Here is a 15401-nt window from a genome sequence, read left to right as displayed (position 1 = left end):
CTCTCCTAAACACTTTATTGGAATATACTTGTTTTGTAGTGATGAGAGGATAAATGTTTTTTTAGCATTATTAGTTAGGACTTCAAATTAATAACTAGTGATTAGACTAAGCTTCAACAACCAATCAGGAACAAACCTTTTGAAATATTTCCTTTTCATAGACTACTTCTATGAATGAAGATGCATATTTTTTAATTATAATATTATTTTAAATTTTTTTGGCAATCTCTATTGGCCTTCATGTACAATTGCGGTCTGCTTGGGTCTGCTTGCACATTTAACGATATACCATTATTAATCCTCCCACAATAGGAGTTTTAGCAAAATAAGCTATAAACTTAAGACAACTGGCAACTTAGGTTTTTAGCGTGTTGAAAAATTTATACTCTGTGTGCATGCAAGATGGTGGACATGCTATATGGACAGGTGTTTAAATATTTTCCTTTTTGCGCATTAATTTCAACAAATGGCTTTGGCTAGGTGTAAGACGCTAAGGTAGCAGAAGCGCACCACCTTGCACTCAATCTCGCATTGTGATTTTATGTTCTGGTTTGCCAACGGGCTATAAAATTTTAGGGGCGAACACACACTACACTTTCTAGTTTCCGAATACAAATGGTCGGCATGTCTTTGCTCCTGGCAGATCTTGTTATCGATATGGAAGTGATTTTATCGATGCTGGTAGGTTTGCCTCTATCTATGGTGCTGGCGAATCAATCCGTGGTGGGCTGAACTGGTGGAATCTCAACCATGCAATCATGGTATTCCATAAGGTCACGTTTCTTAGAGGCATTCTATCAAACAAAGAAATTACCTTGCCTATGCTTTCACATGTTGCATTACAAGAGCATATCAAACTATCATTTCTGTCAAATATCCCTCTTCTATCATACTTTGATGGATGTCTATACCGTGTTCCAAAGATCTCCCATTTTAGCAAACACGGTGAGGATCTTGGTAAAGGTTCTGGAATTTGGTTGTACACTTCCAATTGTATTTGGCTGAAAGTTTCTAAAGCCTTTTCAACAAATCCATTTTGTGCATATCTTGCAGTCATTCCATTCCATGAGATGACATCTCCTCTAGGCGTTGTGTCAAACAGTTGACATGCATTGTATGTGGTTTCAAATTTTGTAACTAAGCTTTGATGGATGTTTGTACCTATTCCAAAACCCCTAATTTACCATAAGAAGGGAGGATGTTGTGAACTATGTTGTATATGCATCACTTTGCTCGCAAGAGAAAAAAAAATTCATTGCAAATTCTATTTTATTTAGTTTTCTGTCAAATTTTCTATAATTTCTCTCAATTTTTCCTTCATAGTGAAAATTTTGACATGGCCTGCAACAGTTTACCCATCTAACGGATGCTACAATTCTCATGTCTCCGATGCAGCCGACTCCAGAAATATTTAAATGATATCCTATTCCTATGAGAGGGCCATATAGTCAACCATGGACCTCGCGGAGTGTACTGGAGCTTTTTTGAAAGCTATGGATTCAAATGCCTGAGAGAGAGAGAGAGCACTACAGATTTCTTACATGAGGTATTGAGAGTTTCAATTTGAAAATATCATGTTAATTATATTATAACCGTGACTAACAAGTTCTCAATGTATCTTGTACGATTGCTTTCTCAAGAATTTCTATTATTGCAGGTCACATCAAAGGAGGACCAAGAACATTAGTGGGAAGACACGAGATCACCATATTAGTATGTACATGTGAAGTAATTTGTATCTAGATTCAAGCAATTTCATAAAGGTTTGTGGTTGGAAATTGAACTGTCAAGTTATTAGCACTGTGAATCTTATTACTATAATTTTGTGAAAATAGCCCTGTAAGATATGATGGTACTTACATTTTTCTTTGGATTCACATTTAAATCTATCCAAATGAGACATACCTTGGCTTTTATTATAACTACAGAGATGGTAAGGGAAAGTGTAATTACAGAGAGATAGTAAGTAGTTTCTTTCCATGTAATATATTAATGCGTTAAAATAAAAATAAAATTATGAGACGACGGGGAACAAAAAAATCAAGAAAGTTTCTTGTTCCTGTTGCATATCTCTCCCACATTTGTTGCTTTAATGATTTCTAGCTGCAACGTTTAACAACTGGCTGAGCGGTGACAGACGTAAGAACATACGATATTATTTTGTTAGAATGAAAAAAATAAAATAAAAAATGAAAAGTTTTCATTTATTAGTCGTGTACTGTGTGACGCGTGGAAGAAGGTGGTGTGACAGCATATGGAAGCCATCATGAATCAATCAGCCGATAAAAGTTAATCGGATCTGCCAGTTTCAAAAGCACAAGAGTTGATGAAACAGTGTATTTGCCTATATAGTCAACGAAAATATCCAACGGACGAAAACATTTCAATCGTCTTGCCAAACTTATAAAAAGTTTTGAGCCATTGATGGACAAAAAGGAGCTCGTCCATTTCATAGTAGGAGACGCCTTCGGCGTAATAAGCATAAGATTACACAAAATTGAGAAAAGTTAATTAAGTAAATAAGATAGAAAAGGAGATTGCCTTCCTCTAAACTAGTGTGAGGTGCACCTCTCTAGTCAACTCCTAAATGATCTTGACAACTTGCATGAACAAGTGTCAAGTAGATATGGATGACTAAGTAGGCTTAAGTGAGCCTCAGTGTATTTTTTCTATCAGCATTTCAAATCACACTCTATGATTCATCATCTAGATGGTGATTAATCCTCTCTAGCTCACCATCCTAATGATGAATCATAGAGTATAATTTGATTTGTTGATAGAATAAAGCATACACATTCAAATCTAGAAGCTCTCAAATTCAATGGAAACCTAATGTATTTAGTATTTGTACTCATCATAATCAAATAAAAATTAATTTAACCTAATGGGTTTACCAATTTTTTATCATGTTATCCAAAATACATTATCCAATAATATTAAACCTAATCAACTTCAACTTAAAACACTTGCCACAACTCCCATACCAAATTAATAGAATGTGAATCTCCTTTGTAAAACTTAAACATGATCACAATGAAGTTAAAAAAAATTAAAATTATGACAATTAAATTAACCTAAATTAAATATGAAAAAAATCATTTTCTTTATACACCAAAACAAAAAATAATTAATCTAATACAATTTATATTATTATTATTAAAAAAAAATTAATATATCTAGATTAACCTTTTGTTTACATACTACAATCATCATCCTCTTTTCTTTTTTTTTAACTCACCCACCACTATACATCAAGTGAGGCTTGACCAAAGTATTGGTATCTCGCTTCCAATAGAGTGATATGTGAAAAAAAAAGAGCCATTAACTTAGAAAAAACAAGAAAGAAAAACAAGAATTTAACATACCTGAATATATATTACTTTGAATTGTTTTCAAAATTAAATAAAATAATATGAAGATCAAGACATTTTAACATCATATCATGCATAGCCTAAAGATATGGTTAAGGTTAATTTAAATATAAAAAATCATTTTCTTTACACACTACCAAAATAAAAATTAGTTAATCTAATGCAATCTTATTATTGTTATTATATTTATTTAATTAATCTAGATTAACCAAGTTTCTTTAAGCACTACAATAATTATTCTCTTCTTTTTATTTTGATTAACTCACATTTGTTGACCCCATATTGTGATGGTTTGTCACAAGCCTATTCATTGAGCAGTCCCGACTTCGAAACCCATGATTTGTTTAGGTACTCATCATACGTAGATGTTTGGCTCATTTGGTGTTTTTGGATGGTGGTTCCCCAGTTCCTCATTCAACATGCTTAACACTTCTTGTGGTGGTCCAAGCTATGGTCAACATTGCCACGTAGTGGTGCTCATACGATGTAGTACGTTGTACCTAAGATCTAAGGTGCCCCCACCAATGTTGGATGGTGAGATGGAGTAATACGGTGAGGATTGAGGAGCAATAAGGTGCGAGAGCTTAGGAGCCCATGTTCGAGTGATAAGGTGTTCGAAGTAATAAGGAGGTAATTAAAAATAATTTTCTTTGCACATTGCCAAAACAAAAATTACTTAATCTAATACAATTTACATTATCAATATTATTTAATTTATTTAATCAATCTAGACTAAACTTTTATTAGCACTACAATCATTATCCTCTTCTTTTTGTTTGAGCTAACTCACATTTATGTGTAAGTGGGGCTTGAGAAAAGCATTGATATCTTGCTTTAGAAAAAGCAAGAATATATCGTACATGAATATATATTACTTTAGATTGTTTCAAAATAAAGTTAAATAACCTGAAGACAAAAGACATTCTCACATCATATCATAGCCTAAAGATATAAGTAAGATTCATTTAAATATTAAAAAGATCGTTTTCTTTACACAATTAGAAAACAAAAAATAATTAATGTAAATAAATTTATATTATTATTAGATTTATTTAATTAATCTAGATTAACTTTTTCTTTACACACTCCAATCATTATCACCTTTTTATTTTAACTAACTCACATTCATGTCTAGAGTGGGGCTTGAGCAAAGTATTGATATGTTGCTTTAGAAAAAGCGAGAATAAATTGTAAATGAACATATATTGCTTTGGGTTGTTTCAAAGTAAAGTTCAATAATATGAAGATAAACACATTGGCATATCATATCATAGTAAAAATATGAACAAGATTAATTTAAATATAATAATAAATCATTTTCTTTACACATTTCTAAAACAATTATATTTAATTAATTCACTACTACATAGAGGGGGGTTTTAAGACAATATTTGAGACAATTTTTTAGTGAATTGGCTTAACTTGAGACAAAATAAAACTTGTGTATTGTCTTAAATATTCTCTTTAAGCGAGTGTCTTAAAAGATTGTCTTTATAAAGACAATAAATAACAACAATGTTATTGTCTCTTGAGAAACAATTGTATTTTTGTCTTTATAGAGACGATACCTATAATAAAAAAACATATGGTCTCTATAGAGACATCTTTAATCCCACTTATTGTCTTTATTAAGACAATATAAACAAATATTCTCATTAAAAAGAATTTCACTTTTGTCTCTCTAGAGATGATATAAAACAGTGAATTTAAAAAAATAGCTCACTATTCAAATAAATCAATATTGTTAAATATAAACTATAATATCATTGAGTAATTCATGTTAGGGCATGAAGGACTTGAACCACCATCCTCTCAATATTGTTAAATATAAACTATAATATCATTGAGTAATTCATGTTAGGGCATGAAGGACTTGAACCACCATCCTCTTGCTTGTAAAGCAGGTGCCCTTCCATTGAGCTAGCACCCTTCAAAGATTAATTTTACCCAACAGAATCTTGGGTCTCAAAACACTCTTTGGTTTAGTACTGAGTTTTAAATCTCAATAATGGTTGAGAATTGCCAACCATTACGTTACAATATCTATCTAGCTCTATGCAACACAAAGAGAATGTACAGAAATAGGAAACATTATTACCGGCTCAGGAATATTAAGGACAAGAAAATAGATGAAATCAAGCATAATGAAAATAATCTAAATAATACATATGAATAGATAAATGTACAGAAACATGAAATGTTATTAAGGGCTCAGGAATATTAAGGACAAGAAAACATATGAAATCAAGCACAATGGAAATCATCTAAATAATACATATGAATAGAAAGCTTTATACTAAGGGTATACAAGAAATTTTAAGGTCTTTTGCAAACCCTTGTTCATATTGATATGTGACTATCATGATAAAAAACAAGGATAAAGATACAAAGTTTAATGACAATAAAAGCAATTTTGTAGCAGCAGATAAAGAGTAAAAAACTATGAAGTGTTAAAAGAGAAGATCCAATACCCTGAGAGGGATGGATATAAGCTTTCTAATTTGTCATCCATTCACAATCCATACATGGTATAAACTTTGATAACAATAAGTAGCAGGGTAAAAAACATGGGACAAACCTAAAGAAGACAACACAAAAGATAATATCTTGACTGTAATAAACTGTGGAAAAAGCCTTTGGTAGTCAAAACAACATGGACTGATCACAACATAGAATGATAGGGACAAAAATGTAGTCCAATGTCAATTCCATAGAGAAGAGAGTAATCATCAGGGTCAACACACTAACCAAGGGTTTTCAACAAAAAGAAATATTCCTACGATGAAAGGTCACAACCAAGAGCAAATAAAAGAGTAGTCAAAGGAGGATGGTGAGATAGCAATGAGCAAGTAAAAATACCGTTAGAGAAAAGTTTCTTCTTTATTATCATAAGTTCTGCAACAATATAAAGAGTAGCAGGATACAAGAACATAGACCGATCAAGCTAAAAAGAGTCAAAAGCCTCAATCACAATCTCAATAGTTCCAAAATCTTCATTTTGACTCGGTTTTATTGCAAAGATAGTGATATGTCACTATCTTAGGGCAATCCATATTTTAAACCCTCAATCAAAATCTCAATAGTTCTAAAATATTCATTTTGACTCGGTTTTATTGCAAAGATAGTGATATGTCACTATCTTAGGACAATCCATATTTTAGAGGTGCCATGAGAGAGCACACAACCCATTAAAATAAGTATGGCAGCCACCAATAAGACAAAACCAAAGATGGTTACAGTTACAAAGTTTCATCTGCAAGGAAGACAAATAGTTAATAATTAATGAAGCAGAACAAAGTTTCAAGACAGTGATCAAATGACAATGAGGATGCCCATTGATAATCAAAATGGGTAGCAAAAGACAAGAGACATGGTCTCTTAATGGAAAAACACAATGGATGTGGTAAATACAATAGGTTAGAGATTCAAGACAGAGAAAAAATTAATGACGCTCTTGTAGAAGACAATCCAAGAAACAAAGATACTTTCATAGAAAGCAATATTTATGATTGTTCTGGGATATTAGCTTGAATGAGGCATCACTTATCAAAAACAATTTGTGGCACAAAAACTCTAAATCATGCCGCATATCTAGATCCTACCAATTTGAATCTCAAAACAGGTAGATAAAAATTGCTTTACATAATATACTAGAGTATATTTATGTAATACAATTACATTGACCAACAAAAAGAAGTTGAAACAAACTCAAAGAAACTACTAGATGCACTACTCAAGAATGTTTAATAATCACTGCTTTACATAAAATTGAAAATCTGGTATCTTTCAAAAACCTTTAAATGGAAAACTATCACATCCAAGTATGTCTAATAAATATTACTTTTCATAATTTACAGAAGTATATTTATAAAATACAATAATATTGACAAACCAAAATTAGTTAAAAAAGCAAAAAAACTCAAAGAAACCACTTGATACACTACTCAAGAATGACGAATAAACATTGCTTTATATGATAATCAAAGATCTGATATCTTCGATAAACCTTTAATTGAAAAATCATCACATCTAATTATGTTGAATAAAAGTTGCTTTATGTAATATAAGAGAGTATATTTACAGATACAAATAATATTGACAAACCAAAATAAGTTGAAAAATAAAAAAGCCTTAAAGAAACCACTTGTTATACTACTCAACAATGTACCATCATATGCAAGAAACTATTGGCATTTGCATGAAAACTGCATTAATGAAATTTTATGTTTTCATTGATGTCAATTAACCGGTAATGATGCTGTTATAATGTTGTTTTGTAACCGGTAGGAAGAGCTAGTGAAGGGAACTGTAACTGGTAGGTGAGTTTGTGGAGTGAACTAGTATTGCTAATTAATAAAGAGTTCAATTGATAAACCCTACCTGTTGATTTGATAAACCCTAACCGGTTAAGTTTGGTGAATTGGTTGTATTGGTTTATGATCTGATGATGAGCGGTAATGATTATGACATGTATGCATGTTGTATAAGAAGAGTTTCAAGAGTGTTTTTGGCACGTTGAGATAACGGTTTTTATCTTGGTAATGAGAAAGTATATTGAATGTAATGCAAACCACGTGATGAGTTACAAAGTTTGATGAAGCGGTGATCAAGGAGCGATCGAGGCTATTTTGAATGAATTACAAAGATTGTTATGTAATCCAACGGTCATACTTGAACTGACTTGTTTGTAATCTCTATGAGAGAATTAGGTTTTTGTTGTGCTACCGACATGATGATTTGTTTATAAGGTCGATGAGTTGTTTTGTTTAAGAGTTGGCAAATTTCTAGTTGAGTGTGTGGTTACCAAATTGGATGATGTATCTGCAATTTGTGTAAAGGCAAATAGGAGCATGAAAAGGATCTGAATAAGCAAGTGTAGTGCTATTCAAATAGATCAGCAAACCCTTGTTGTTTTCTAACAATTATAGCAGTAAAATCCCCTAACCGGGTAAGCTCTAACAAGCTTAGTGTTATTCAAATCCTCTAACGAGGTGGTCCATTAGCTTGGATTTCAAATCCCCTACTGAGGTTACTCCTCATAGAGTATTGCTTCTAATAGGGCATTATAGTCAATCCCTTAACTGGGTGGTCCCTAACAAGATTTGTTCTTAACAGGACTTTTTGTAAAGCTTTAACAAGCTTGGCTCCTAACAAGGCGAACTTTAGAATAGTTCAGAATACTTGTGGGTATTCATCCCCATCGTGGTTTTTCCCATTTGGGTTTCCACGTCAAAAATATTGTGTCAAGTGGTGAATGTTTTTATGGTTATGTTTACTATGGTTGAATTGCTTAACTGCTTAATCCACTTTGATAAGTAATGTTAACCGGCAACAATCTGAAATGAGGTTTTACTTATGTCAGTAAAGTATTTGGATGTTTGTGAGTTTCAAATTTTACTGTTAATCTATTATAACAGTCAACCAGTTTATCTTGACAGTGATATTGCATTTGTAGTTCAGTGGTTTAACTTGTCAGTTTATAGTTTTCTTTGAGAGGTTGATTCTGAGATTGGTGAAAGTTTATATCATTTTTTATATCTACTGAATCACCCCCCCCCCCCTCTTAGTAGTTGACCGGATCCTTATTCTTTTATCATACCATCAATTGGTATCATAGCTTCTCAGGTCCTCTAAGGTCTAAGCCTAACAACTTGAGGTAAAGATATTTTAGAACATGATGAAGAAGGAAGGTTCAAAGTTTAATAGGGAGAACTATAGAATATGGAGTGATAGAATGAAAATTTATATTAAGAGTCTAGCAATTCAATACTTGGAACATATGGGTACTCAATATGTTGCACCTAGTTTGATTATGACTAATGATCAGAAGAAAGAGCAACAAGAAAACAATCAAGTTGCACTAAAGGCTATTATCAGTTCTTTGTCTAATGCAGAATATGTTGATGTCCATGGTCTGGAGACTACATATGAGGTATGAAAGAAACTTGAAGAGATTTATAGCGGTGATGAACATGTGAAGATTACCAATGAAGAGAGTCTAAGAGGAAAGTTTGATGACATGCGGATGGCTGAAGGTGAGAATATACAACAGTATGGTCAAAAGATAAAAGAGATAGTTGGTGAGATCAAGAGTGTTGGTGGTAAAGTGGAAGATGCCATGGTGATTAGTAAGGTGTTGATAACCCTGCTACTGGTCTATGCTATTCGAGTTGCAACCATTCAGTAGCTAAAGTCAATTGAAAAAACTAACGTAACCCTTGACTCCATCATTGGTAAGCTTGCTACTTTTGAATTAAATGGTTATGATGGTAGTGTTCAGAAATCTGAATCTACATTTAGAGCTTCAGTTTCTCACCCATCTATGAGGAAAAGTAGAGATGTCAGTCACAGTTATGAATCTAGATCTAATAGAGAAGTTGATGATGAAGACAATTTGGTTGATCTTGAAGCATTGTTGGCCAAGCAGTTGCCCAAAGGTACCGGTAAGTACAGAGGTAAATTACCTTTGAAATGTTTTGCATGTAACAAGATTGGACACATTGTAGGTAACTGTCCTAATGGTGATAATGAGCACAAGCGAGAGAAGTTCAAGAAGTACAAGGGAAAAGGAAAAAGAGATTATCTTATTGCAGTTGATGGTGGTATCACTGATGAGGAATCTGAGGGTGATGCTAATGAAGACATTGTTTTTGTAGCCATTAAAGAGGAGACATCTGATCAGAAAGCATTAGTTTCTCGCATGGATAATTCTAATGATTGGATCATTGATAGTGGTTGTTCACATCACATCATCGATGATCGGAGCAAATTTCTTTCTTTGAAGGAACTTGATGGCGGAGTTGTGAGATTTGGTAATGACTCACCCTGCATGGTAAAAGGTAAGGGAACTATTTCTCTTAATGGAAAGAGTAGTGCAAATGATGTCTACTGGGTTGAAGGACTAAAGCACAATCTTTTGAGTGTTGCTCAACTCAATGATAGAGGATACCCATTGGAGTTTAAGAATGGTATGTGTAAAATCTATGGGAGCAAAGTTGAATTGATTGAAACTGACAATCAAACTAAAGGTAACTTGTTTCACCTGAATCTTAAAGTCAACAACTATTTAATTGCTAAAGTAGATGATAGTTGGCTTTGGCATAGGATATTTTGTCATATAAATTTTGATAACATTGTTAAAGTGATTAAGTCCAAGACAGTGAGAGGTTTGCCTCAGTTGGACAAACCGGTTAATGCTCTATGTAAGGAATGTCAGTTGGGAAAGATGACATCCTCAACTTTTAAGAGCAAATCTTTTTCAGCAGAACATATGTAAGATTTGGTTCATACAGACCTCTGTGGACAAATAAGAACTAAAAGTATTCAAGGTGACAAATATTTTATGATCTTCACTGATGATTGCTCAAGAATGATGTAGGTCACATTCTTGAAGGATTAAACATAAGAATTAAGTATGTTCAAGGCATTCAGGGCTTTAGCTGAAAAGGAAATTGATAAGAAGATAAAGTGTCTGAGGACTAATCAAGGCGGTGAATTTACTTCTGAGGAATTCACTAGATATTGTGAAGAAAATGGTATCAAATGATAACTTTCTGCATCGAGGACACCATAGTAAAATGGTATTGCAGAGAGGAACAACCGATCAGTTGAAGCTGCTAGAATGATGTTGATACAAGGAGGTGTAGCAAAAACTTTCTGGAGAGAAGTTGTCAGTACAACTATCTACACTATGAACCAGATTTTGGTAAAAAGAGGTAAGGATAAGAATCCTTATGAATACTGGAATGGTAGATCACCTAATGTCAGTTATTTTAAGATATTTGGCAGTAAAATTTTTATTAAAAGAAGTGACTATGTTAGCAAATTTGAGGCTAAAAGTGATGAAGGTATATTTCTTGGTTACTCCACAAAGAGTAAGGCCTACAAATGTTATAACAACCGGACACAGAGAATCATTGAGAGTGTTGATGTTTGAGTGGATGAGTATCCTGAAGTCTCAGAGGAAACCAGTGTGGAGAAAAAGGATGAATACCCTTGCATTATTTTTTTGGAACCAGAACCAATGAAACTTGAAACTGGTAAAGAGAATGTTATTGTACCAATTCAATCGGAACAGGTAGACTCAGAAGAAGATGATGATAATGAAGAAGAAGAACCTGAAGATAATGATCATGTTATTCCAAGGTATGTGAGACTCAATCACAATCCTAGCCAGATTATTGGAGATAAGGATGCTGGAGTGTTAACCAGAAGAAGAATTAGAGAGAATTCTTGCATGATCTCCACTATTGAGCCTAGAACTACTAAGGAAGCATTTGGAGATGATCATTGGATTAAATATATGGAGGAGGAGCTTGATCAAATTGAGAAGAACAATACATGGACCCTAATACCCAAACCGGTGAATAAAAATGTGATAGGTACTAAGTGGGTATTCAGGAACAAACTGAATGAAGATTGTATAGTAGTCCGAAACAAAGTTATATCGGTTTGCAAAGGTTATGCACATGAAGAAGGAGAAGATTATGGTGAGACTTTTGCACCAGTTGCTAGAATGGAAGGTGTCAGGACTTTACTTGCATTTGTACCATATAAGGGATTAAAAGTATATCAGATGGATGTGAAGTCAACATTTTTTAATGGAATACTCGAAGAAGAAGTATATATTGAGCAGCCAGAGGTTATGCATTGACTAATGAAAAAGGCATGATATGCAAATTGCACAAAGCATTATATGGATTAAAGCAAGCACCGAGAGCATGGTATGAAAGGCTTCATTCACACCTGATGAAGATAGGTTTTCAAAGAACCGATGAAGACAACAACATATATCTCAAATCTGAATGAGATAAGATACTGGTTAGTGAAGTGTTTGTAGATGATATCATATTTGGAGGTAATGATGACATGAGCAATGACTTTGCAAATGAAATGAAAAGCGAGTTTGAAATGTCTCTAGTGGGAGAGATAAAAAAAAATCATAGGCTTGCAAATTCAGCAAATGAAGAGTGGTATTTTCATCACATAGTCTAAGTATGTGAAAGAGGTATTAAATACATTTGGTATGAGTGACTGTAAACTAGTTGGGACACCAACGGTTACAAGATGTAAATTGTCTAAGGAAGATGAAGCCACGTCTATTGATGAAAAGGAGTACAAGTCAATGATTGGGAAATTGCACTATGTTGTTCACAGCAGACCGAATATAGCTCATGCAGTTGGTCTGGTTGCTATATTTCAGAAGAATCCTAAGGAAACATATTTGATAGAAACCAAGAGGATATTAAGATATTTGAAAGGTACTATTGACTATGGATTATGGTATCCATATGCAGGTAACTTTGATTTGGAGGTGTATACAAATGCAGACTGGGCAGGTAATGTTGATGATAGGAAAAGTACAATCGGTGGAGCATTCTTTCTTGGAGGAAGACTTGTTTCATGGAGTAGCAAGAAGCAAAGTTGTATATCACAGTCTACTACTCAAGTTGAGTATGTTGTAGCTTATATGAATTGTACCCAAGCTATCTGGATGAGACACATTTTGGAAGGTTTCAAGATGAAGTTTACAGAACCTATAAAGATCTTATGTGACAATACCAGTGCCATAAGTATTTCCAAAACCTTGTTTTGCATGCACGAACCAAGCATATTGAATTGAAATGTCATTTCTTGAGGGAAAAAGTGTAGAGTAAAGATGTGATATTGGAGCATGTTTCTACCAAGGAGCAGCTTGCAAATATCTTTACTAAACCTCTACCTAAGACTACTTTTGAGTATCTTAGAAGTCAGCTAGAGGTTGTATCCCTTCATGAGGTGAATTTAGCATGATGTAGAGTACATCAGTCCTGGAGCTACTTGTCAAATTTTACAACAGGATTGGTGTAGAGTGGAGTTATTCCACAAGGGGAGCATCAAGTTGCAGGTTGTTGATGCTGAACAGTGAAGTTTGACATTGCATGTTTTACTTTCACTTTGGCATTGTTGTCAAAGGGGGAGAAGAACTATGTGATTATGGGGAGAAGAATTGTATGATTGACAGATAGAAGATCTATAGCCAGTTACCAGTTGAAGACAAGGAGAGTACATGGTAAAATATAAACCAGGATTCCTATTCACAATCATATTAATCAAGAGTATTGATATTTGTATTGCCATCAATGTCAAAGGGGGAGATTGTTGCCATTTACATGAAGATTGCATTAATGAAATGTTATGTTGTCATTGATGTCAATTAACCAGTAATGATGTTGTTATAATGTTGTTTGTAACTGGTAGGAAGAGCTAGTGAAGGGAACTGTAACCGGTAGGTGAGTTTGTAGAGTGAATCGGTATTGCTTAGTAATGGAAAGTTCAACCAGTAAACCCTACCTGTTGATTCGATAAACCCTAACCGATTAAGTTTGGTGAATTGGTTGTATTGGTTTATGATCTGATGATGAGCGGTAATGATTATGACACGTATACATGTTGTATGAGAAGATTTTCAAGAGTGTTTTGGGTGCGTTGAGATAACGGTTTTTATCTTGGGAATGAGCAAGTATATTGCATGTAATGCAAACCGCGTGATGAGTTACAGAGTTTGACAAAGCACTGATCAAGGAGCAGTCGAGGCTATCTTGAATGATGTGCAGAGATTGTTATGTAATCCAATGGTCATACTTGAACCAACTTGTTTGTAATCTCTATGAGAGAATTAGGTTTTATTGTGTTACCGACATGATGATTTATTTATAAGGTCGATGAGTTGTTTTGTTTAAGATTTGGCAAATTTCTAGTTGAGTGTACGGTTGCCGAACTGGATGATGTATCTGTAGTTTGTGTAAAGGCAGATAGGAGCATGAAAAGAATGTGAATAAAAAAGTGTAGTGCTATTCAAACAGATCAGTAAACCCCTATTGTTTTCTAACAATTACAACAGTAAAATCCCCTAACCGAGTAAGCTATAACAAGCTTAGTGTTATTCAAATCCTCTAACCAGATGGTCCATTAGCTTGGAATTCAAATCCTCCACCAAGGTTACTCCTCATAGAGTATTTCTTCTAATAGGGCATTATAGTCAATCCGTTCACTAGGTAGTCCCTAACAGGATATGTTCTTAATAGGACTTTTTGTAAAGCTTTAACGGGCTTGGCTCCTAATAGGGCGAACTTCAAAAGAGTTCAGGATACTTGTGGGTATTCCTCCCCACTGTGGTTTTTCCCATTTGGATTTCCATGTCAAAAATATTGTGTCAAGTGATGAATGTTTTTGTTGTTATGTTTACTATGGTTGAATTGCTTAGTTGCTTAATCCACTTTGATAACTTATGTTAACTGACAGCAATCTGAAATGAGGTTTTACTTATGTCAGTAAAGTATTTGGATGTTTGTGAGTTTCAAGTTGTTTTATTGTTAATCTGTTATAACAGTCAACCAGTTTATCTTGATAGTGATATTGCATTTGTAGTTCAATGGTTTAACTTGTCATTTTATAGTTTGCTTTGAGAGGTTGATTCTGAGATGGGTGAAAATTTATATCAATTTTTCTATCTACTGATTAACCCCCCCCCCTCTTAGTAGTTCACTGGATCCTTATTCTTTCATCATACCATCAAAAATGACCTGGACAATATGTAAATATTTTATATAAAATAACACATTACACGGTAGTCACAATCTTTCCATCAAATACTCCAAATAAACCAACTATCTAACTATCGACTCCACAAATTTGTGTCTCAAATAAATCTTCCATTGAATATCTTTTCCCTGGAGAGCTCACATATCCATAGCTGAACTTCTAATTCTCACTGCACATTGACAAAATGTATTTTACTTTCTAGGAAAAATTCATGATGTGTGATCTTATAGAAAAGCCATTTCTGTAGGAAAAGAAAAAATAATGTTTGAGGTCCACAAATTAAAATATCATGTTCTTAGTAATTTTTATTATTTAAGATTGTTTGATGTCTCTAACTTTAAAAATTTGTAGTACATTATGCACATTACCATTTATCAACATCCATATATCATAATTTGTTCACTTCTACATTGAAGGGCTTTAAGAAAAAATTGTGCTAGTAAAGCA

General features: G+C 33.5%; 1 long non-coding RNA gene across 3 annotated transcripts; it reads left to right on the top strand.

The window, feature by feature from the left end:
* The first annotated feature begins 494 nt into the window (after positions 1-494).
* LOC131027957 (uncharacterized) lies at positions 495-1800 on the top strand. 3 transcript variants are annotated; one of them, XR_009102551.2, is made up of 3 exons: positions 495-945; positions 1396-1546; positions 1658-1800. It is a non-coding gene; the product is annotated as an uncharacterized LOC131027957 (long non-coding RNA). The 3 variants fall into 3 exon arrangements; XR_009102550.2 differs by having other exon boundaries at positions 1351-1546; XR_009102549.2 differs by having other exon boundaries at positions 495-1114.
* The last annotated feature ends 13601 nt before the right edge of the window (positions 1801-15401 follow it).

This window comes from Cryptomeria japonica, chromosome 3 (assembly GCF_030272615.1).
Source record: "Cryptomeria japonica chromosome 3, Sugi_1.0, whole genome shotgun sequence".
NCBI lineage: Eukaryota > Viridiplantae > Streptophyta > Pinopsida > Cupressales > Cupressaceae > Cryptomeria > Cryptomeria japonica.
The sequence above is the reverse complement of the archived record's forward strand: the minus strand, read 5'-3'. Positions and strand labels throughout refer to the sequence as shown.